This window comes from Molothrus ater, chromosome 1, assembly GCF_012460135.2.
Source record: "Molothrus ater isolate BHLD 08-10-18 breed brown headed cowbird chromosome 1, BPBGC_Mater_1.1, whole genome shotgun sequence".
NCBI classification, from domain to species: Eukaryota; Metazoa; Chordata; class Aves; order Passeriformes; family Icteridae; genus Molothrus; species Molothrus ater.
The window spans coordinates 132,691,949-132,714,576 of record NC_050478.2 but is presented as its reverse complement, the minus strand read 5'-3'; the positions used below and the strand labels follow the sequence as shown (position 1 = coordinate 132,714,576).

The 22,628-nt window shown below is 38.3% G+C and overlaps 1 protein-coding gene across 1 annotated transcript in view; it reads right to left on the bottom strand.

Annotated features, from left to right (window-relative positions):
• The window catches only part of TRIQK (triple QxxK/R motif containing), a 60,626-nt gene extending 46,416 nt beyond the window's left edge, over positions 1–14,210 (bottom strand). Inside the window, exon 1 of the mRNA XM_036378741.2 lies at positions 14,182–14,210. The gene's annotated coding sequence lies outside the window, so the exon portion shown is untranslated. The remainder of the gene's footprint in view (positions 1–14,181) is intronic.
• Between the last annotated feature and the right edge of the window lie 8,418 nt (positions 14,211–22,628).

Here is a 22,628-nt window from a genome sequence, read left to right as displayed (position 1 = left end):
TTCATTTTAAACATGTTTCAAAGATGCCATGAAAACTTACTGATATCATTGAAGGAACTGGTCTTCTCCCAGTTAACTCCATAGCTGATAGTTTAATAACTAATGGATAGTAAAATATTTGCAAGTTACAAGAAAGCAAAAATAGCCTTTTATCTACCTCAGGTAAAATTCAAGGAGCACATCGGATCATCTGGAAACATCAAGTTATCTCAAAGAACTGGTAGCGCTACATTTAAAGTGGGAAGTCATCTGCACGTAGGTATTTTGGAAATTGTTGCTGCTGGTTATAATTGGTTTTTTTGCTATTGTACTGCTGAAGTACAGTAACTAAGATCTGTCTACACAGCAGTGGAAGCAGCCTACAGCTGCTAAAATAATGTAGATTAATTATTTAACCATACTGTAGCCAAGAAAAAGAATTTAAAAATCTTTACTACTATTACTGCCTTAAAAAAAACTTCTACAAACAAAATACATTCAAGTTCTCTTGATAAGCCCTACAGTAGTCCTCCATTCCTCTGGAAAGTCTCTCTCAAAGAACGAGACTATTATTTCCAAGGAAAGAGTCCCCTGCCCATGCTGCTTCTTGCAGAATCTATCTCTGCTTCATCTGGGGATTTATTTATTCTTCCATTAATAAAAGAAATGCAATACTTCTTTACTTAATTTAACCTTGAAAGCAGCAGAGGTGATTTAAATTTAATTAAATTTAGGAAAATTAATCAAAAACACAGGATCCATAACTCCAGTCAGAACAGATACTAAAATAATTTCAACATTCTACACAAGGAGAAGAAACACCTTATCACATCCCAAGATTCAAACGATATAGGAACTACAACTTTTACTCAGACATATATCAGGCTGTTTCATAGCTTCATGTAAACACTAGGAACAAAACACACATTGTTACTTCCAATTAGTATCCTCTGCACTACAGGGAAAGGAGATGCTCTGTTGTTTTTTAGCTATACAATACCTACAAACTGCATGAAATTAGCTCTGCATTTATTTAACAAAAGTAATAAACAGGTAATAGTTCATAGGAATTTAGAGCATATCCTCATGAATATTTCCAAATCCTGAGGAAATATATTCTGAAAAACTAATTTAATCAACAACCCAGATTAGTCCCACTAAATTTCAGGAACATAACTCAGACACATAAGCTACACAGGAGGTCATCTCCACTCCCTTTGCAATGGGCAAAGAAATAAATGTAATAGTTAGGAGTCCAAATCACCTCTGGCAATCTTGCTTTCTTGTTATGTTCCTAATTCTCTTCAGAGTGCCTAAAATTTGGTGGGATTATTTACACCCAAATATTTGCATTTTCTCATCTAGTGAAGAGTCTACGTAATTTTGCTAAACATGGAATGTTTTTAAACATCTGAAGAGTTGAAAAGATTATCCTTAAATGTACTCACAGCTAGGAAAAGAGTGAACATTTCAAGGGTGGCAAAACCTGAATAAGAATTTTTTAAAAGGACTTCATATTTATGCAAAATTGCTTTCTTAAGAAAAAGTAGGCTATTAAAAATGTTAAAAGGTTCCTTCCATTCCTAGAAGCATATAGTTTGCTTCTGCTTCTACAGGATGAAAATGCAGTAGGCCAAAACACACTTATAAAAGCACTACTTCCATAGAAGAGATCTATTTCGCAATTGGTATTATTCTTACTATAAAAAAATAGGAATTTTTTCAGAAGAATATTCCTAACTGTAGTGATTCTATACACCTTACATTTTATTTTCATTATTAGGTTGTTACGCTTTCAGAAAAAGATTCCCTACTTACTTCAGAGATGTGTAGAGCTATAGCATGTGTGAAACATATATTCAATTTAATATGAAGACAGATCTTCATCTGAACGAATTTAAAATTCCAAATGTCCAAAGAGGAACTTCCCCCCCCCCATTTTTATTAATCTATGATGGCACTGATGTGTCAAGAAAATATCCTTAAAGAAGTTCATGAAAGGGAAAAAAGCATACACGTAGTTCATTTCTGCCTTGCCAGACAGTTCAAAATATAGTGCTTCACAGAGAAAAGAGTAATCTCCACTAAAGGGAAAATTACACAATAATTGACACCTTATTTCAGAGAAACATTCTTCAAAATAATGGAATCTGTCTAAACATTTTTGGGGGAAAGAGAAGGACATGGGACTATGGTAGAAATCAGAGCTAAAAAGGATAGAAGAATGGACACGCAGACCACCCCATTGCCCAGAGGCAGATCCACCAAGGATGGATAAAGCTTCCATGGGAGCACCTGCAGACGCTATAGAGACGTTCTGCGGCACAAGGTGTAGGGAGGATGTCACCACCATCACCCCACAAAACACAGTGAAGCACAGCTCTCTGCCTCAAGAGTCAAAAGTTCATAGAGTCAAGAGCAACGATGAGAAACAATTATTTGCTCTGTCTCAGTAATTGACATGTCAGCAGAGGACACTTCTGCAGTTCAGTTAAATCTCAGCAATTTTACTCCCTCTTTGATCCCCACCACATACCCCTTCAGCACTCATTTCCTTTGATGAAGTAGGGACTAACTTAAATAACAGTATAAAGCTATAGGTTAAAGACCTTAGATTTCAAAATCAGCTAAGTCTGCCTAAGCACTTCACTTCCAGTAAGTTACAAAGTTGCCATTCTTAAATGCAATAATCCCATATGGTTTTACCGAAGTCTTACTCCAAAATCTCAGAGACTGTTTTGCCCTCCTAGGTGTTACAGCAAGGGAAGAGTGACTTTCCCTTCTTCAAATGAGAAATTAAGCCCTCTGTTCTCCCCACTTTAGTTGTGGGAACTGACAAAAGTTCTATTTTTCCTAAATGCTACTTCTTTCCTGGGACTGCCACAAGCCATGGCCTTGCTATAAGCCTGAATGCTTCAATTACACACACTTGTTAATTTCTTATTTGTAGAGTTTTAAGCTTAGGCTCAGTTTTGATGGAAATTAAATTCTGATTTGTTTCTCCAGTGAGAAGAAGTATTTAGGGATTATCCTTTCCTTTAGTATATCCATCTTAAACTACAGTTCTCAACCATCCAGAGAACAGTGATTCACAAAGTTTTCAGTATTGCAAAATGGGGTAGTGACCTTTATTGAAAATAAATCTTGTAACTTCTAAAGTTATTCAAACACACAAAAAATTGGAACAGGTAGCAATTTCATATTTATCATGCTTTTATTTCTATGATGCCTCTCTTTTCACTTGCCTTACCTTAAGACTACTAAAACCAAAATATTTCAGAGCAAATAATTTAAGAGCTGAAATAGTTTTTTAAAGTAATATATCAGAACAAGACAGTTTGAAACTGCTGTAATTTTTCCTTTCTTTTCATGCTCACACTGTTTATAAAAAATCCAAACTTTTTAAAGCATGTGAGGTTAAGTCTCCACTTAATTTTTCTCCATTAATTCTAACATTGATATCCACTTTCCTTGAATATGCCTATCATTCAAGCAGAAACCCAACTCTTGGCAAATAAAATTATCTTAATAACTGAAAACCAGAAGAAAAAACAGTCACAAATACATCATGCAGGCACAAAACTGGCAGGCAGACAAATGTGCCCTTCTCTAACATACTTCACTGTATTATCACACCACGTCCCATCATACAACTTCAAGTCATAGTAATTGCCAGAACTGGTCACCATGTTTATGGCCAAATGAATGCTTCCCTTCTTATCCTGAGCAAGCCTGCAAAAGTTGAAAGCACTCTACAAATGACAGGAGCAAATAATACTTGAGTCCACATAAACCTAATCGTAACACTTCAGCAAAACCAAATTATTAGTTCCATTACTACACCTGGTGTACAACAAGACTTAAAGGATAATCCTGGAGGCCCAAGGGCTTGCCACCAGAGCTGTAACGCCTCAGCCTGGGGAGGCCAAAGCAGGCAATGAGAAACTCCCCTCTAAGATTAGGGTCAGAAGTGCCTCCCTCCCATAGGCCTCTGCAGGCACATGGTAACATCTCAAGTCCTATTGCTTTGTACAGTTGTTCCACCCCAGTTCAACCCCCGTTCTCACATATTTGTGTTCTCTGTGTTCTCTCCCAATCCCCATCGGTCCCAGTTTGCTGCAGTGTCACACCCCTGTTTCCCTATTGGTTCCCCTGGTTGGCTGCCCCCCCCCATCCCATTCACCTGTTCCGACCAGTCCTTGACGCTCAGATCGACTCCTTTTCCCCATATAAAACCCTGTGCCCTCAGTCCAAGTTTGTCTTTGTCCCTGGAGTCCCTTTGAAGTAATAAGAAGCTTTCAGATCTCCAAAGAAAGACCCGTCCTTCGCCTCTTTCATCAGCCATGGTGGCAAGCATGCTCCGGGCCCTGAAAGCACTGCTCGCTCTCAGAAGAGCCCATTGAAGCTCACCACTTCAGGTAATCTCTCCATCCAGCATTCAGAACAAATGCACATTTTTTTCCTTTCTCTGAAGCTACTGCAGCTCAATAAGTATTAAAAAGGCTGATCTATAAATGAAGAAAAATAGTTTTATGGCTTTTTTTTTTGTTGTTTCACATGCTGTATTAAGCATTCAGGAAATCAATTCAGCTTTAAAAAAAAAAAAACAAAAAAAAACCAAAAAAACCATCTAGTCTAGTCACCAGGCAAAAGAAACATGAAGTATAAGGAGTTTTAATTTGGTGGGTTTTGTACTTGCATTTTCCTTCAACAGGTTTGGTACTTACGTTTTCCCTCAACAGCTCATTAAAGACAGAGCAATTACAGAATGGGTCAGGTTAGAAGAGACCACAGTGGGTCACCTCGTCCAACATCCCTGACTGAGGAGGGTCTTCCTGCAACACATGGCATAGAACTGCATCCAGATGCAGATGCTCCCCATAAAGACCAGAACATAAAGCTGGCATGCATTTAATCAGCCTTAACACAATGTATCTTTTTTTGTACTTTCTTTCTTTTAAATTGAGACAAAAACCAGTAGATAACCAGTAGCTAACTTAAGTGTTAACAGAAAAAATGTAAAGTTCAGCCCAACAACACTTAATAATGAGCTTAATAGTCAGCCTTAGTGAACATAGACCCATAGATGTGAACAGCTGCATTTTCAAAACCAAGTCCTACTTGGTTTTGAAGGACTACGCCATAAGTGGGTGAGAAGTTTAATATGGTGTAAATAACATCAGCTCAGTAGTTTCCCAGGTTGTTTAAAACAATAGGCCAAGCACAGTCTCTGCAGATTTTATCTAAATTGCTCAAGACTTGGCTCTCCTGAAAACTATCTAGAGATCCCATTAAAGGCAATGATTTTTAAGATAAAGAATAAAGTAATAGCTTACAAGATACCATCTCTTTGGGAGCTTTATGTTGTATTTGGGCAAAAAGGGGAGTGTAAGATCATTGATATCTATCTACAATCTGAACCTTGAACAAAGATTGAATTACATGAATGGATCAAAATCAGGCTAAAACCTTTATATGCACCAAATGAAAAAATAAGCTTTGATAATCATCAGAAAATCTAGTAAACTGTTTCCTTGCCTCATTTTAAAGCAGAGAAATTTGTGGAGTGCAGCTGGGAAGAAGGGCAGCAAAATGAAAACCCATCAACCAGCAGAAAATTATCAGTTGAAATAGAACGTCGTGTGAACAGCTGAAGATCTTGGATGAAACCATTTGTGCAAATGCCTGTTTGGGCTCTTTTCATGGCTCTTCCCACTAATAGGAACAGGGTGGGAGGAGACTACAGCCCCATCTCTTCCCTCTGCTCCTGGACAGCACGCAGGTGTGCGTCATAAGGAAGAGATTTTGCTTCAGGGTTCATTGTCCAGAAGAATGCCAAAAGAAAGGATGACACTGAGACAGAAACATTAAAAAAAGTATTCCTTTTGTTTTGAGTCATTCAGTATGAATGAAATATTATTTACCATAATAAAAGTAGTAAAATACAAAATTAACACTTTTTTATGGGTGGCTGCTTTAGGAGATGGCTCATTTTTTAAGATCCTGAATTCGAATGCATTAAAGGTTGGCCTTTTCTGGCCTAAAAGATATCTCTGATGAGAGATTCACATACCACAAACCAGTTACAAACAAGAGAGTTTTAATACTGCTAAAAGACATCATTTGGAAAGCAGTTTGTGAGCATTTCTTACGGAATCTAGCCTGAGATAAAATGGCAGACGACAATCCACTCCATTTGCTCAAATTGCCTGAGTGCATCTCTCTAAGCACTAGGGAGTCCTTGGGTGACAAACCAGGACAAGGGGGTTTGCACATGCCCTTGGCTAGAGTCAAAGCAGAATGTGTGCTTCTGCCATAAAGTTTTATTAGGAGAAGGTGATTGCACTGCCTGAAATCTAGCCTTGTAAATCACATACAACAATGAAAAGCCTTCTAGAGCATACAGTTAAATGAGTTCAGATTGGTTTTCTTAAGAACACACCAACATCACAAGAAACTGCAGGTCTATTGCCTTCTTGCTACAATTGCCCAGTCTGGCCACTACTGTATCAACAGCTGTACAGCTCTGTAAGTAACTATAAAAGTTTAAGGAGAGCTGGGTCAACTCTGAAAAGGAAGCTGAATTGCCACCTCTTTTACCTTTCAGAAGACTTTATCCCATGCACTCAGCTTTGCAGCTGTCCCAGTTGTTTCCACACTGACCTATATATTTATTTTAATAAGGTGAGTAAATAAAATGTGTAACAGTATAGTACAAGGAAAACACCCTTCCAGATCTTCACTGCTTCCAGCAACGTGCGTAAATGTGAAGGTTCAAAACCAGGAAAGAGACAAGTTTGGTAAGAGAGTCATCACCCTGGGCTTTTTCCTACATACATTATTCCCTCCCCTTCAAGGTCCCCTCAAGGTGGAGTACATATTCTCTAGTGCCCTTCTATGGTCAGGATACAGAATTGAACCAAGCCTATACAATATACATTACTTGTGTGCAATAAATGACAGAATACAAATGCTTTGAATTCCTTACTCTGCATATATGGCTATGTTTTAGTACAGCATCCACATTTACATCATAATTTCCATGGATCTATATAAACATGCATGAAGATAAACAGGCACTCTTCCCATGCAGAACTGGAAGAATTCACCCAGAAGCCTTGCTCTGTAAATTATTTCAGATGTATTTTAATGAAGCCATAAAAGATATTAGCAAGTGTGCCAGGAACTTTAGTTTTAAATTATTATGATCTGTTACTCTAACAGAAGTTATTAGTATTATTTAACCCCACTGGTGTACTTGAAATGAAAATAGTTTCAAGTTTTTTTCAATAGGTTTTGCCTCTATAATATTTTTTCCAGAACACCCTTCCTGTTTAGCCTGCTGGTCTCTAGCTTTGTGTACACAGAAAGATACCAAAATAACCCAGGCTTTCAAATTATGCTGTCTTTCAGAATAAAAAGTAAGTATCAATCTAACAATGCTTTATTAACCTTTTCATTCCAAATTACAGGAAGATTCATTCATAAATTAAATAACATGTCAAAAAATTCCAAGGAAAGCAACATCCACCTTTGCTTTTACCATTCATTATTTCAGAATAAAAAAAAAACAGTAAACTATTCGCTGCTGCAATTCTTAGCAGCACATTAAAATAACACTCAATTTTGTTGAAAAAACATATTATCTAAAGCTTTTCATTCTGCATATATATATATATATATATATATATATACAACAAAACAGAAACAATGCTTTTCATGTCCTCTGCAAAGGGAAGAAATGACAAATTCAAACAAATTCAGCATAGCCTTGCCTAGGACACTAAACAGTAGGTATGCAGGAGGGCCTCTGCAGCAACCAGGTGGGAGGGAGAGCTAACCGAGCTGGCCAAGGTAAGGCAGATGTGTGGTCAGAAACACCACAGCAAGCGTGAACCCAATCTCAAACCCACCTCCCAAGGGCAGTTCTACAAACAGAATTCTGTTCAGGACCTTCATCATGCTTTCAAATTTTTCAGGACATGTTTTCCATCGAAATAAAACTAGATGCAACATTCCTGCACTGGTCTTATTATTCAAACTATGCTTCTACCTCTCTTAGGCAGCACATTCTTGACACTGCCCTGCACTCGAGTCCCCTTTGCCTACAGGACCTTCCTCACAAACCTCTAAGTCCTTCCTCAGCCGCACCTCTAGAAGATAAGATTTTTCCATTCTGCACACACATCCAGTATTCCTTGTTCCTTGGCACAGGCACATGAACTACATTCTAACAGACTCATGTTAACATGATCTCAGCCGTGCTTTAAACTTCATCCTTTCTTCATCAATCCAGCAATCACTGAACTACTCATCCTTTGCCACTATGCTCGTATGTTTACACACAGACAACTGACCAAAACAACAAGCACATCACACCTCATGCAAATGCTGGAACAAGTCCCCACAGGCTCTCAACCATTGCCAGTGGCCTCCCAGCCATTACTTCTGAGTGCTGGCAGCTCAGCAGCTCTTTATCCATTTTATTGTTACTGTACAGTCCGAATTTTAAAATTAATTTTAGTTGCGTAACAGTAAATCAAGGACCTAACCAAATGTTAGCTATATACTGTGCTTTCACTTTGACAGCCAAGACACAAAAACAAAATAAGTAATCCACTGCTTCAGGTTAACAATTTCCTTTTGGCAAGAGTCTAAGTAATACAAAACTGGTCTAGCAGCAAAGTAAGTGATGCAATCTTAATTGGAGGCAGTGTAACCAGCTCCTCACACAATGAGAGCAACACACCACCTACTAAACAATTTCTATAGCATACATATTACATGAAAGAAAGATCTATGGTTTTTAATATAAGCTTTTAGGCATGATCACTTCTAAAAGCAGACAAAAGTCAGAGTATAAGCAGAGGTGGCGATATGGTAAAGCCAAGCTTGGAAATATCCTCCACACTGACTTGATACAGTGACAAACTGAAAATATAGGTAATTTAAAAAATAAAGTTTTAAACATATTCAACTCAAAACCACAGAGGAGTCTCTTCAACAAGCTCTGGGTATCTGAGAGGCTTTAAGATGTTGCTGACCCAGGTGCTTAATCTCCTGCCACAGTTTAGGAGGCTGCAAGAAAGGACAACAAAAGAGGGTATGTTCTGTGCCCAGGACTCAGGATCTGATTCCCAGCCTCCACATCAGCACACAACCCCCTAAAAGGAATGTGAGCTCAGGTGAGGGAAGTGAACGGAGGTGCAGGTATTGCCAGCTCCTCCATACAGACTGCAATCTCAGGGGTGGGGAGAAGCGACCAGCTGGCACCATCTTAAACTACAGCATTTAAGGCTTCTAGAGTACATCTGTCAGAGCCATTTGTGAATAAATTTCAGCATAAGAGTCTGCAGAATTGAGAACTTTATATGTAAAGATTACAATGAAAACACAATAGATAAAAGCATAAAAAGCTACACAGGCTGATTGATAATGTAAACGTGAGAGGGAATTATCATGGGTAAACGTAACCTTTTCTTCATTTACACCACACAGCACAGCCAGGGAGAAAACAATTGAGACTTCGAAACCTACTACATTTGCAACCCAATCTGTTTCCCCAATATAAAAAACAGCTCATGACATAAAAGGTTATTATTTTGTTTCACTACTTATTTTAATAGAAATACATGAGAATTAATTCAGCTTCCTGGCTAGAGACAAACAACTACAGACAATGCAACCCCATTTTTAATTTGTTGTCTTACCTAAAACTAGAAATAACAGCATTAGAAAGTGACAACAAATTTGTGTAGAAAACTGTGTGCTTCAGCTTGTCCTCTGGATTTTAACTTTCCAACTATTATTCCCAACACTAAGTTACTGCCATCATTTGCTCTTTTCCCCTCTCACACTTGTCCTTTCTGCCATGACTTCTCCACCATAAGTTTCTGCTGTCAGAACAGTCTTTCCTTATTTATTCATTTTACCAGCTCAACGTCTAGCCCTGGGTTTCTACTGCATCCTTCCTTTCCTATCTCCAATCCTTCCTTACAAACCCTTCTGGGTTTACAATGGCTAATTCATCAGCCTTTCTTCCCAATTCTGCCTCTTTTTTGATTGTAAATCACACTCAGTGAAGGATGATGACAAGAACAATCACAACATATGAATGAACAATATTTTGATTATGTATGTATTATATTTAAAACTGAAAAAAATCTCTGGACACAATAAACTGTATTGTGCAAAGCTCCACTGTAACACTGCAGTGTGTGTTTAGAAAGCCAGAATCAAACTTAAAAAATCACTAATGATGATTTTTGCCCTGTGGCTAAAAAAACGCAAAACAAATGAGAAACAAAGGAATTAGCACTGTCCCTGTCAGGAATGCCTCAAGTATTTACTCAACTCACTGATTACAGGGGTGCCTGTGCACAGCTAGTGATATAAAAGCACCTGGGATTCCATGACATTTTCCCATGACCTTCAAACAAAATTCTAAAGAATAAAAATGTATCAGGAATCATAGGCTGTTGCAGATAATTCTGCAATATTAAAGCTGCATTAATGCAAGTTCTATTTGAAAACACACATGCAAGAACACACACTGCAAACAGACATTGTTGTTCTTCCACAGCCATGCCAGTGACCATCTACGTTTGTCATTACATGCAACAACAGCTGCTTACTCTACAGCAAACACCACATTTTTTCTAGAACTACCTTTCTTTCCTGTTTCTTTCAAAAGGAAAAAAAATGTTACCTGCTTATTTTGTGTGTCAAAAAATACTTCAAGAATAAACCTGATAATTAAAGAGTTATAACAGACACTGTTTCTTCATCTCCTCTACCAACCATGCCACAAGGTTTATGTCGTACAAAATACTGCAGTGATATATAGGATCATCAGGTTAGTTAACTAAAAGCAGTTCTACTGTGCCTATGATTGATCAACTTTGGGACTGTTAAAACATTAAAAATGTTAATCTTTGTAATAATCTCCTGAAAAATTTTTATATTAATTTAAACCATGGATCATTTTAATATTTAATCATTGCAGACTTCACTTGGAATGAGGATAGCCATTCACTGAAAAGCACTTCATTTTTTATTTTGAAAAATGATCAGCTAGTATTTATTTTGTAAATCTCTTCACATATTTTCCTCAAGAAAAGTAAACCTGCAAGCAAATGAAAAAATCCACAAGAGCAGAAAAATTTAAAGCAGAGTTTGGGTCAGAAAACATTGACTTTCACACTCCTGTTTCCCAGGAGTAACTGCATTACAAGAGTCATACTGTATGAGAGTCAGAGGGCTGGGGGAGACTTCTACTGCAAATGGAAATGACTGCCTTCTTTGTCTACATCTTACAATCATCTATCTTGCATTGTCTTCACATATCTCATAACATGTAAACATAGTAATTCACTTTTTCTTCACAAGTACTTAACAGAGTGTTTTTTAACAGGCAACCCAATTCTGGAACATTAGCCCAACTCCTATCTTCTCCTATAATTCACAGCTTGCCTTGCTTAATGCAAAATTTATATTAATATGGAAATATCCCAAAGAAAGAAACCCAACAACTTCCTAGTCATGATAAAAACTCACAGAAACTCTAGAATTCCAACTGCAATTAACAGTAACAGTAATGGTATCAATTAATTTTGAAAAGTATTAAAAATTCTCTAACCAAAACTAATTCATGGTCTAGAGAAACAAATTTCACAGAAAAATTCAAGAACAGTATCTTCACTGCACTGCAAAAATAGAATCCAAAGAAAACAACTCTTGTCTTGTTTTCTACATAGGGCCTACTAAAACTGGATGTTCTCTGGAGCTACTGCCATAAAGTACACTGAGCTTCCGGTGTCCTTTAGACTGGGCTGCCAGAATTTGGCTCAAATACTTGAATTAAGTAAATCCTAAAAATACCCTGAGTGGTATCAGAGGTTAATGTATTAGCTTACATGACTAGACTTCATTCTGTGTTTTTGACCAATAGTGAGGTAGAAGATTTTCAAACCGGCACACAAACTGGCTTCCCAATCTGAAGAGGCTGCAGAGTCTAACAGCAAGAACTACGAAATCCAGAACAGGCAGAAGTGAGTGTAGCACCTTTCAATGCACATAAACTTACACTGCATAGTTCAAATTCATGGAAAAAAAGCCCACAACTAACCAAGCAAAAACCAGTAATAAAGGTACTGCCTTTACTCCCGATTTTATGAAGAAAGTATGTATCTCCTTGTGTATTACCTTCACTAAAGTATGCTCTTAAGGAACAATGTATGGAAAAATCCTGGTCATTCAATGTGATACAGTAATAAACTCTGGAACTCAGTTGCTTGTACTTGAAATGGAAGACATATTCCTGTTTATAGGACTTTATAAAAGCCACATATATGTCCTTGTACAAAATTCAGTGTACGACTTAAAGCTAAACACATGAGGAAATTTACCACTGTTGAAAGGCATCTCTGCTTTAGTAATCTGATTTGAAGTAATCTTTCAAAACCTAGATGTCTGAAGAGATCCCACATTTGCACTGAGAAAGTATTTTCTGTATTGTTTTTGCAAATACAAAATACTATTTTAAGCACAATTAAGTTAGTTGTAGAACATTATGGTAATCTCTTCTTGGCTACATAAATTCACAGAATTCCCAAGACTGTTGATGGACCTTCTGAGGTCATCTACTTGTGCTCATCTATTCCTGCTCAACCAGGTTTAGCTAGAAGATTTACACATAAATTATATCTGAAGTAGACTTACACCTTTCCAAGTTTCACAACGACATTTTAATCCTAGAGAATAACTTGTATTAATGAATGATGAAAGACAATCATGTCAACAAAAAAACTGGCCAAATTTTTCTTTAGGTGAGCAGACAAACTATTTTCTGAACAATGGTTTGTCTCCAGCCAATTTTGTACCAAAGAGTGAAGTGATTCAGCCAAGGGTGACGTGCCAAAATGCAGTACTTAAGAAATGGTTCAATTTTCTCCACATTTGTAGGATTTAGTGTGTATCTTAAACATCACTTTATACAGTTTTCCACTACAGAAATACATCTTTAATAGCAGGTACCCTACCCTTCTGATTAGCTCTTTAGGAATGAGCCTGGGCCCCAACAGGAAGGAACTCAAAACCTATGACATGCAATTGAATTACTGAGTGTGAAGGTGTGTGCTGCATATACAGCCCAATTACACCATAGGCTCTTTCAGAGGGGGTTTCTGATACTACTATGATCTGTCCTTGTAACTGTGTGGGCTGATGGAAGGTGGAGCAGCTTGAGAGCCACATCAACAGCATGGTAGAGAATCCCCAGCCAACACTTCACATTTAGAAGCTTTTGCAGCTCACATATTCTCACATATTTCTGTCCAGGATTTTCTGAGCACAGGCATGACCAGAGCCGTCTGCAGAGAACACAAAGACGTCCAATGTACCCGGAACACATCACGCCTATAAGGCAAACATAGCCAGCTCAACACTCCGGGTTGGATCAGATTTACTGCACACCCACAGCCGGCCCGGTCTCACTGCACGTGGGCAGTCAGCACACACAGAGCAGCGGATTGTCCAGCGCCAGACACCCTAAAACCTCAGACAAGACAGAGTTTCGCACACACACCCAACAACGGGCCGGCAGTCTGTGAGCAGTCGTGCTCACGAAGGAAAACCGTGAGCTATCCTCCCATGAAAGCATCGCACGCTTCGGCCAGTTCGGCCCCGCTGCGTGCCCTGGGCCAGGCCTCGATCACGGCCCCGCCGAGGACACCTCGGTGAGGGGTTTGTTTCCCTCCAGTTTGGCTGCCTGGTCAGAGTCGTACTGCTTTGAGCACGGAAAAGCAGCCCTGGCAGTCGAGAGGTCCTGGCACGGTGAAACTGAACACCAAACGCGACCGCAGAACAGCGCAGCACGGCAGCCATTCCCGCCCACGCCCAATATGGCGGCCGCACCGCCGACCCTCTCCCACCCCAGTCCCTCCAGCCGGCGCTACGGGGGCGGGGCCGCCCGGATTGACAGCGCGCTCCGGCCAATCGCGGGGCCGCGCGCTTCCCGCTGGCCAATGGCAGGGCGGGCCCGCGGCGGTCAGCGGGCCGGCCGCGCGCGCCGCCGGCGCGAGCGCTCCCTGCCCGCGGGCCAATGGCGGCCGCCCCGCGGCGCGGGAGGGGCCGGCGCCGGGGCAGCCCCGCTCGGGCCCGGCGGCCGCGGCCGCTCGCCCACCCCGGGACGCGGCGCGGTACCTCGGGCCGAGCGGCACAGCTCCGCCTCCTCCCTCCTCCCTCGCTGGGGCGACTTCCTGTGCTAGCGGGGCTCCCGCCACCTCCTGCCCGAGCGTCCCCGCCTCCCAGTCCCGCCCGCTGTGCCCCGGCCCCGCGGCGCTTGCGGTGGCTCCCGCTCGCCTGTGGCACTCAGTGTGTTGCAGGGTTTTCCAGGGACGGTGCTGTGTTGCTCCAGACTCGTAGAGCGAAAAGCAATTAGCCACTTTCACATTGTTGAATCACAGGATGGATTGGATTGGAAGGGAGCATAAAAATCATCTAGTTCCAGCACCCCATCATTACAAGCCAAGTGGGAACTTAGATTCGAGGTCCTAAAAATAAAACACATGGAAAATTATGAACTCCAACAGGTAATTCTGCGGGTACCTTGAGATGGTGCGGGGTCTTCTGCAACAGATAATTCTTCTGTGCAAGAAGCAAGCCTCTGACTTTCAGAACAGTTTACTGATTAATGTTGAAAGTGCATGCCTTGGTTCTTGCGAAACGGCACTTGATGACCAAGTGTAGCGCTCCCTTGTAAGGAAGGATACCCAGAAAAATAAATACTCGAATTTGTTTACCTCTGGAACTTTGGAAGTGAAATTCGTACACAGGTGAACTTTCCCATCTTTCTAGATGAAATTCCTAGGCAGTGGAAAATGAGCTTGCAGAGAAGTTATTACTCAGAGTTTGTGTCCTGCATGCATACCAAACCACAGTTTTCTCCAGCCATTACTATAGCAAGATTAATAGATGCTTTAAATGATATGGCTTCCATAGAAGAATAGCCTGTCCTGATTTTGAGTCATGAGACAAAATACCTTTTTTGTCCCCTTTTCTTTTGTCAAGAAATCTCGCACTGAAGATGTTTAGCTGCTTTGAATGTGGCAGTTCACTGGACACAACATTATGTTTTCTTCCCAAGAAATCTTGTGCCTCTCTGGGACTGGAGTTGCCACAACCACCATGGGCACCTTCTGATTTTTCAGTGTTCAGAGTTTTCAACAATAATTTTATTTCATCCATACTCCTGATGGTAGGGCAGAAACTATATATGTGTGAAATATTTTAATATTTCATTTTGATTCCTTGATTGTTCTAATATGATTCACTTAAAGCCAAGTCATGATTATGCTCATGGATTTTTGCGTATAATATTATGAAAAAAACAGCAATCATATTCAAACAGGCATTACATGTGATTTTTGACTGTAGAATCACAACCAGAAAAATTCCATGAAGAAATAATCAAGATCAGTGTTCTTGGCTACATTATTTTGGACTATCTGAACCACTGCTGAGGACTTTGTCCATGTGAGTCTTAGTAGCAAAATACATCTGGTTCTAGTTCAATTTCACCTAATTTGACCTAATCACAATATTCATTTCACTACTCAGTTGTTCTTCTAAGTAATAAACCGTGTATGCCCAGCAGCCTCAATACTTAATCTGTATAAAAGCCATAAGGAATTATGACTTCATGAAAAAGAGCCTCTATAAGCACTGAGATGTTTTCATCATTTTAGTTTCACTTTTTCATGTCCTCATCCTTAATCCTCATTTTATGGGAAAATTATTTGTTTCCCACTGCGATTTTTTTCTGCAGGAAAAAAATTCTGATTCACACTGGTCGGAATGGAATGGTCAGAAGGGCAGTTGACTTTTGGACAATGAAGTGCTACTGACAAGCTTGCTGTGTTTTGTGGGATTAGCAGCAGCCTGGGTGGAGTGTATGTGTCCTAGGATATTTTTAATATGTTTCTCACAAGTAGTAATGGACATACCATTACTATTAGGTGACTGTAACTGCAATGTATGTCAATCAGAGAGGATTTTTTGTTGATCTTGCCACACCCATCAGTTTGCTGCCGTATCCCTGGATCAGATTAGTGTAAAACTCCAAATGTATTTTTAAATTACATAGGTTTATCTCACAATTTTTCAAAGGAAATATGTCAGCTGTTGTTTTCAGTTACTGTCTTCTCCTGATTTCCCTCCTGTTTTCATTCTTTCATAAGATCTTCGGCTTCTTCTGACAATTTGACAAGAATCTGTCCCTCTTTGTCCTCGTCATAGGCAATGATTTTTAAGTTTCTGATTTGTAAAACTTTTCTTAACAGAAGCATATTTGAGCCCATTGAAAATAAGTTTTCTTTTTTATTTATCTTTTGCAAAGCTTCAAGAAGCCATTCCTGAGCTTTTAGAGTTTAGTTAGTTTAGGTAAAAGGTTGGGAAATGATGCTCAACATCTTTGTTCCAAGTTGACAACACAGATTAAATTAACATACAGGAAACTATCTCCCTGAAGTGCAACAACTTGTCTACTGTCTAACCTGATGTCTCCTATTGTATGTCTAAACACCAGGTTAAGTTCAAAGGGTGAAACAATGTTCTTAATTATTTTCGTTCTATTAATTTTGCTATCACCAAGTAAGAGTTTTTCCCCATCACTTAAACTGAACTGTAGTCAGTATTGCCAATGAAACAGCTATTTGATTTGGGCTACTATTCAGTCTAACATTTAAACTTTCAGGTAATACCTTACTTCAGAACTTCTACAAGGTACAGTATTCCCCATCTAATCACACAGCTAAAACTCTCTTCATGCTCCTGTCACTTCCTAACAATGTCATTTCTGGTGTCTTTGACAGATACAGTCTTCATCTCATATCCAACCAGAACTGCTACTGAAAGAAATAATCACCTTAGCTCATCCAATTATCCATGTAATTCCTTACTTTGCATCTCTCCAATGTCTCCCTATGCTGGCTCTGTACACACCATGGCTTCATGTTCAAATCCTTTCTTCCTATCCTATCTTGTTTTCACTTAGCTTTTGTATGTCATTTCTCACCTCTGCCTAATAAAGAATTCTGAATTCTGCTACTTTTTTCTTTGTTTGTTTTTGTTTGTTTATTTGTTTAATAGCCCTGTTTTGCTTTCCTCACGTGTCACTGTTTCTCTCAAATCCATCCAAAAGTGAGCTACTGTAACTTCATGCTGCTGGTGTGCTGTGCCTACTCCTAGCATGCTTGACACCACTATCCCTAAAATCAGGCATTCCTAAAATCCCTGCAGCACAGCCCCAGACAAATGTCCTTACCCATGCTTCCTGCAGGGATAGGAGGGTTGTGGAGCCCATCGTCTCTCCTTCCAGCCTTCCAGCTGAAAATCTCAACATGATGTCAGTCATGATAGATGGTGCATTTTGTGACACAGGCAGGCTGCCATTAGGACAAACGCATTTCACTGAACCATCTGATGGTAATGACTTTCAGTGACAGACTGACCCAGGCTGGTCAAGTCAGCGTGCTGGAGGTGAAAGGCTTCATATTCCATTACCAGGACTCTGTGCCATCAAGTCTGCTCCATCCCACCCCTACTTAATCTGTATTGATAGAGTTGGTAGCATTTTCCTAAATGCTGTCATCCATACAGATGTCTGCCATTGTTTGGTTGATGCGGTCAATCAATACTACATTAAATGTTACCTTCAGTTTGCCCTTAGTTGTCTAAAGTAGATGTGATGTTTTCATTATTTATACAACTATGCCATTAAATTATGCATTCCAGATTAAAAGAATAAAAGACTTGTTTACATTATTATTATTATTATTACTCTGGCATCAATTTTTGGATTTCTGTGTAAAGAAATTAATCTCCTGTTGGAGGGGGAAATGGGGACTGACAAGCTCTAGCTCCTGTTGCCTCTGGGACGTAATTATGCTTGCAAATACAAAACCAGAAAAAATCATAAGCTTAACACAGTAGACACTCTTGAAAGTTTCATCTCAGCATGAAGCTATGTTTTAATTATTATTTTTGTCTGCATTGTTCAAATTGACAGTGCACCAGCTAGAGTAAGTGCTTATCCTAGTTAATTCTTCATGAGACTTATGTCACTGGAAGATGCATTTAATTTATTTCCTTTTGCTTTCCTTAAGCTGGCATGGACTAAGTGGTTATCTATAAACATTCCACAAAGGTTTTACTACCTTAGGGCCAGATCCAAAGCCTGTTGAGTCAATAGGAAGCGTCAAAGGTCTTTGGAACAGGCCCTATTACAAGACAGAAGTACGCTGTGATTTGTTTGGGAGCCCTGAAGAATAAAAAAGGAAAAAGTCCTTATTTTTATTCTACAATATTAAAAGATCTCTCTATATGATAGAGATTTTCTATTACTATGAAGCAAATTTGGATACTTCGACATCCCCACTTACCTCAAAAAAAATCATATATGTGATATATATATAAATAAATATAAATATATACAATAAATAAATATATAAAGATATATATAATAAATAAATACATATAAATATATAAATATGTATTTATGTATACAAATACATAAATAAATAAATATATGTATATACATCCCCACATATCTGTATATGTGTGTCCTGATTCCCACTGAAGATTGATAGCATTATAATAAAATCTTTTTCTGCTACAATTTCTGCTTGCAAATATTATTCTACATAACACATAGAATTACCTACGTAACATATAGTTGTTATACCTGAACCCATGTCATCTCTATTGTGGAAGAAGATTTTCTTATTTTCTGATTTAATTAGGTATTTACAATTATGTATTTTATATTGGGAGAAACAGCATGTTTTGAAAGTTACTGTGACACTAGTTTGATTCATTTTATTTAAAAAAGCTAACCTGCTAAGTATCAGAATAATAGCTATCTATTACAGGATCAAATAAAAAGCTTAGCTTCCAAGAATGAATGTGGATTTTTCAATTGCAGAATTTACCTAAGAAATGAACTGCCTTCAAATATTAGTGTCGTCATATAGAAAACAAAAACATATATAGAATTTTATGAATAATTTGTAATATATTTTGAGATCCATACTCTCCAAATTGCATGATAGTCCCAAATTATTAGGCTGGTACAGTTAAGGCTACTTGGAAATATTTCTTCTCTCTTAACGTTTTTTTTTCATGTGGACAGTCTTAAACTTTATATAAATCAATAAATTTTATGGACAGTTGACAAAATTATTCAATTAAATGATTACATATACAGACCAAAGTAAGTATTGTTCCTAGAGAATTTTGTCTCACTCCTGACACGTATTCCAGAGAAAGTTTAGTTTGTCACAGACAGTAGTTCAATGGTGTCTGCATTCTCCAGATTCATAGTGTACATCAGAAGTGAATGTTCTTCTGTCTTTATCAGATAAGTTTTCTGCATCTTTTCACTGGGAAGGTGCTTATATACTGTAATCAGACCACAGACTAACCCTACTTCTAATAAACTGAGATTTGGGAAGTTTTGCCAAGATTTCTTATCACCAGGAGTTTCCATCAGCTCTCACATAATTTTTACAGGTCTCTGCTGCAGTCTGCCTAATTTATCAAAATGCTTTCCAAAATACAGATGATAGGAATGCATGATTTATTAAAAAAGTTATCCCATCAGTGACAAATTCAGAATTAAAGCATGTCATTAATCCTGGAAGTTACTTTCTTCTCCAACAAGTAAGCATGTGCTTTGTCAAAGCTTTGTGTTGGCAAACGGCATTGAATCATTTGGAAGCAGTGACCATAATAGTTTCAAAACATTAGTTTTTGGAATAAAGCTTTCCACCTAAGTATCACTTGTAATTTTTTGTTTGGCTTCATTTAAAAATGGTTTAGTGATTCCAGACCAGCAGTAGATTCTTAACACTCTTTTAATTCCATCCTCAATGTTATTTGCCGTTGGCCAATATTTTTATTCTCATTTTTTAATAAAAAATGAGTTTCTGTTCCTAACTGGAGCTTTGGCAAAAACCTTAAAACCTGTGGCTCACTCTCATTCCCAGAAAAAGCTTATTAAAGTGTATCTTCAATAATAGCTAATTTTTGGGTTCACTGTCTGTTTCTTAATATCTTTAATGTGTGCTCTATCGATTTGTTACTAGGAAAGACCCTTCACCATTTCTTCCCACAAACACAAGTGGACTGAAAAAATTCTGTAAAAAGTCTAATAACAAAATTCACAATTAGAAATCAGGTCTTTAGCTTGGCAGCCTCTGCCTGCTTATGGCTTGTGCTTGACTACAGGCCACTGAAGTGTGAGAGCAGCTTCAGGAGTGTCCTCTTTGCCATTTTTGCTGCTGGTCCTTTTCCGTGGTTGGGAGGGATGACAGCAGAAGTGGTGGCAAGAGCTCTTCAGCCATGCAGGCACCAGCTCACTCGCTGTGTGTCTGGCATGCTGCTCCTGGCAAGGCTGCCCATCCCAACACCTTTTCCCTTTGGTAATGATTGACACAAGACAGAAGGATCCTTCCTAGAAAGATCCTGGCATCACCTGTGAGGGAAAACAGATGGGGGATTTTTACACAGCCTGAATTCAAGAATAATGTGGATGCTTTTTCTGTCAGCACTTCAAACCACTAAAGTTAGTACAGAGACAACCCATGTTTCCTGGCTGGCCACGAGTCCAAAGATGTAAGGTGATGAGGTAGTGAATTCCCTTTACTGAGATATGGCTTTGTGGGTGTCATTCTCCCCTGGGTCTAAATGTTATCAAACCCAGAGTTCAGACACTGAATCTTAACAGCAGAGTGGTAGACAGCATTCACAGAGCATCCCTGTTCTCATCCTTGCTTGGTTGAACAAGATCAGAGCAATAAGAAGCTGGAATTTCTCAAACCTAACAAATAATGGCCAAGCACTGTTCCAGTTAACTGAGACAATACTGAACCAAAGTCATGCAGCTTTGCACTGCAATGTTTTACCCTATCTGCTGTATATTGAGGCTCTTCTTGATGCTGCCTTGCTTTAATAGCTGCATGGATTTTATTTTTTTAAAATAAGATATATATCGGAATGATCAAAATATAAGCTAAAATTACCTCAGAAGGATATCCAAGATGAGTACAGCTGAAGTGAGCCATCCTTTCAATATCTTTATTCAAATAAAACATGTACCAAAATGAAGGGCAGCCAGATCTGACTGGAATTACTTCAACACATTTTGTAAATATATTGTTACTGACACTGATAGTACTAATGATATGTTGAATTATGCCTTATATAAATATACAGCAAGAAAGATATTTTTTGCCTGAAAATATCTAAAAATAAGCTTTGCATAACACCATGAGCTAGTGTCCAACAACTAAAAAGTGGGTCAGGTTCAAAGGGGGTCATTAGCTTTCAAGGAGCTGTAAAAAGGTGTCAACATCAGTGTAGGATAAAATATGAAAAAACACCCCATTGCATAATAAGAAGCTATTTCTTAAACATCAGGTATAAAAAAAAGTCTTGAGTAGCTCAAAATAACTGGAAAATTCATGGTTCAAACCCAATCTGTATTTATAAATAAAAACTGGTTTCTCAAAAGATCGGGAATTAGGATTAACTTTCTACTGCAAAATCTTTTCCAGGATAATTGAATTCTGTAGTGACAAAGAGAAAGTACATGCAGATAATTAATTAGCAATAATTCAGCATGGAGAATTAATACTTACTCTACATAATAAGGTGAAAGGTAGTATAGCTGAAAACACTATTATTCTTAATTATGAATATTTTTGTGCATATTATTCTTTCATCCAGTATTTAATATTTTCATTCTTATTGAAATATTAATTCCTGAGTTATATGCAAAATTTCTCATCCTGCAAACATTTATGTATATGTTTTATATTACACAATCTCATGCTAAGTTAAGAAAAGTTCTAGCTTCTAGGGACTTCAGTTTTCAAGCATTTCTTTTAAAAATCAGTTTAAAATAAAAAACAGTTTTTCCTTCTTAACAGACTGAACATTTTCATGTTAACAGAATAAATAATAAATTAATGTGACAGGAGGTAGAATAAGTATGAAGACTGAAATGCTGCATTTAGAGCTTTAACATGTTTTGAGAAAAATCTGATCAAAGCCATTTTATGAACAGAAATTTTCTATTTCCCTTTTGGGGTAAATTGTCTTTACTGTGAAAGAGGAGTACTGCTGGGAGCAGATAATCTTTTTTTTAAATCTGTTTTTCTGGAATGAGTGCTTGCTTTACTTATTCAGATTCATAGCCTGAATCTGAAAAATCTTTTTCTAACCCTAAGTGATCGTGCAAGTGATATCATAAAAAGTAACTTTTTATATAAGTTTTAATCACATATATTTCAAGTCTCAAGTAGGCTGTTCAGACAAAACACTGTTTAGAAAACCCTATTATACCATGCAGTAGTGTGTGATGAGGAGATGCTACATTTATTTTAGGAGAGAAAGAAATCTGTATTTCATTTGTTACACTGCTAACTTCACTTTAGGTAATTGCATTCAGCTTTATTATTGCCCAGAGCAATAACTGATTGTTAGTTATTGAAGTCTGAAATGATTTTTCTCATTTCCCAGGGGAATCTGGAGATTTACATGGTGCACAGCAGTAACTAATAGATATAATCTGGTCATAATGTAGCCCT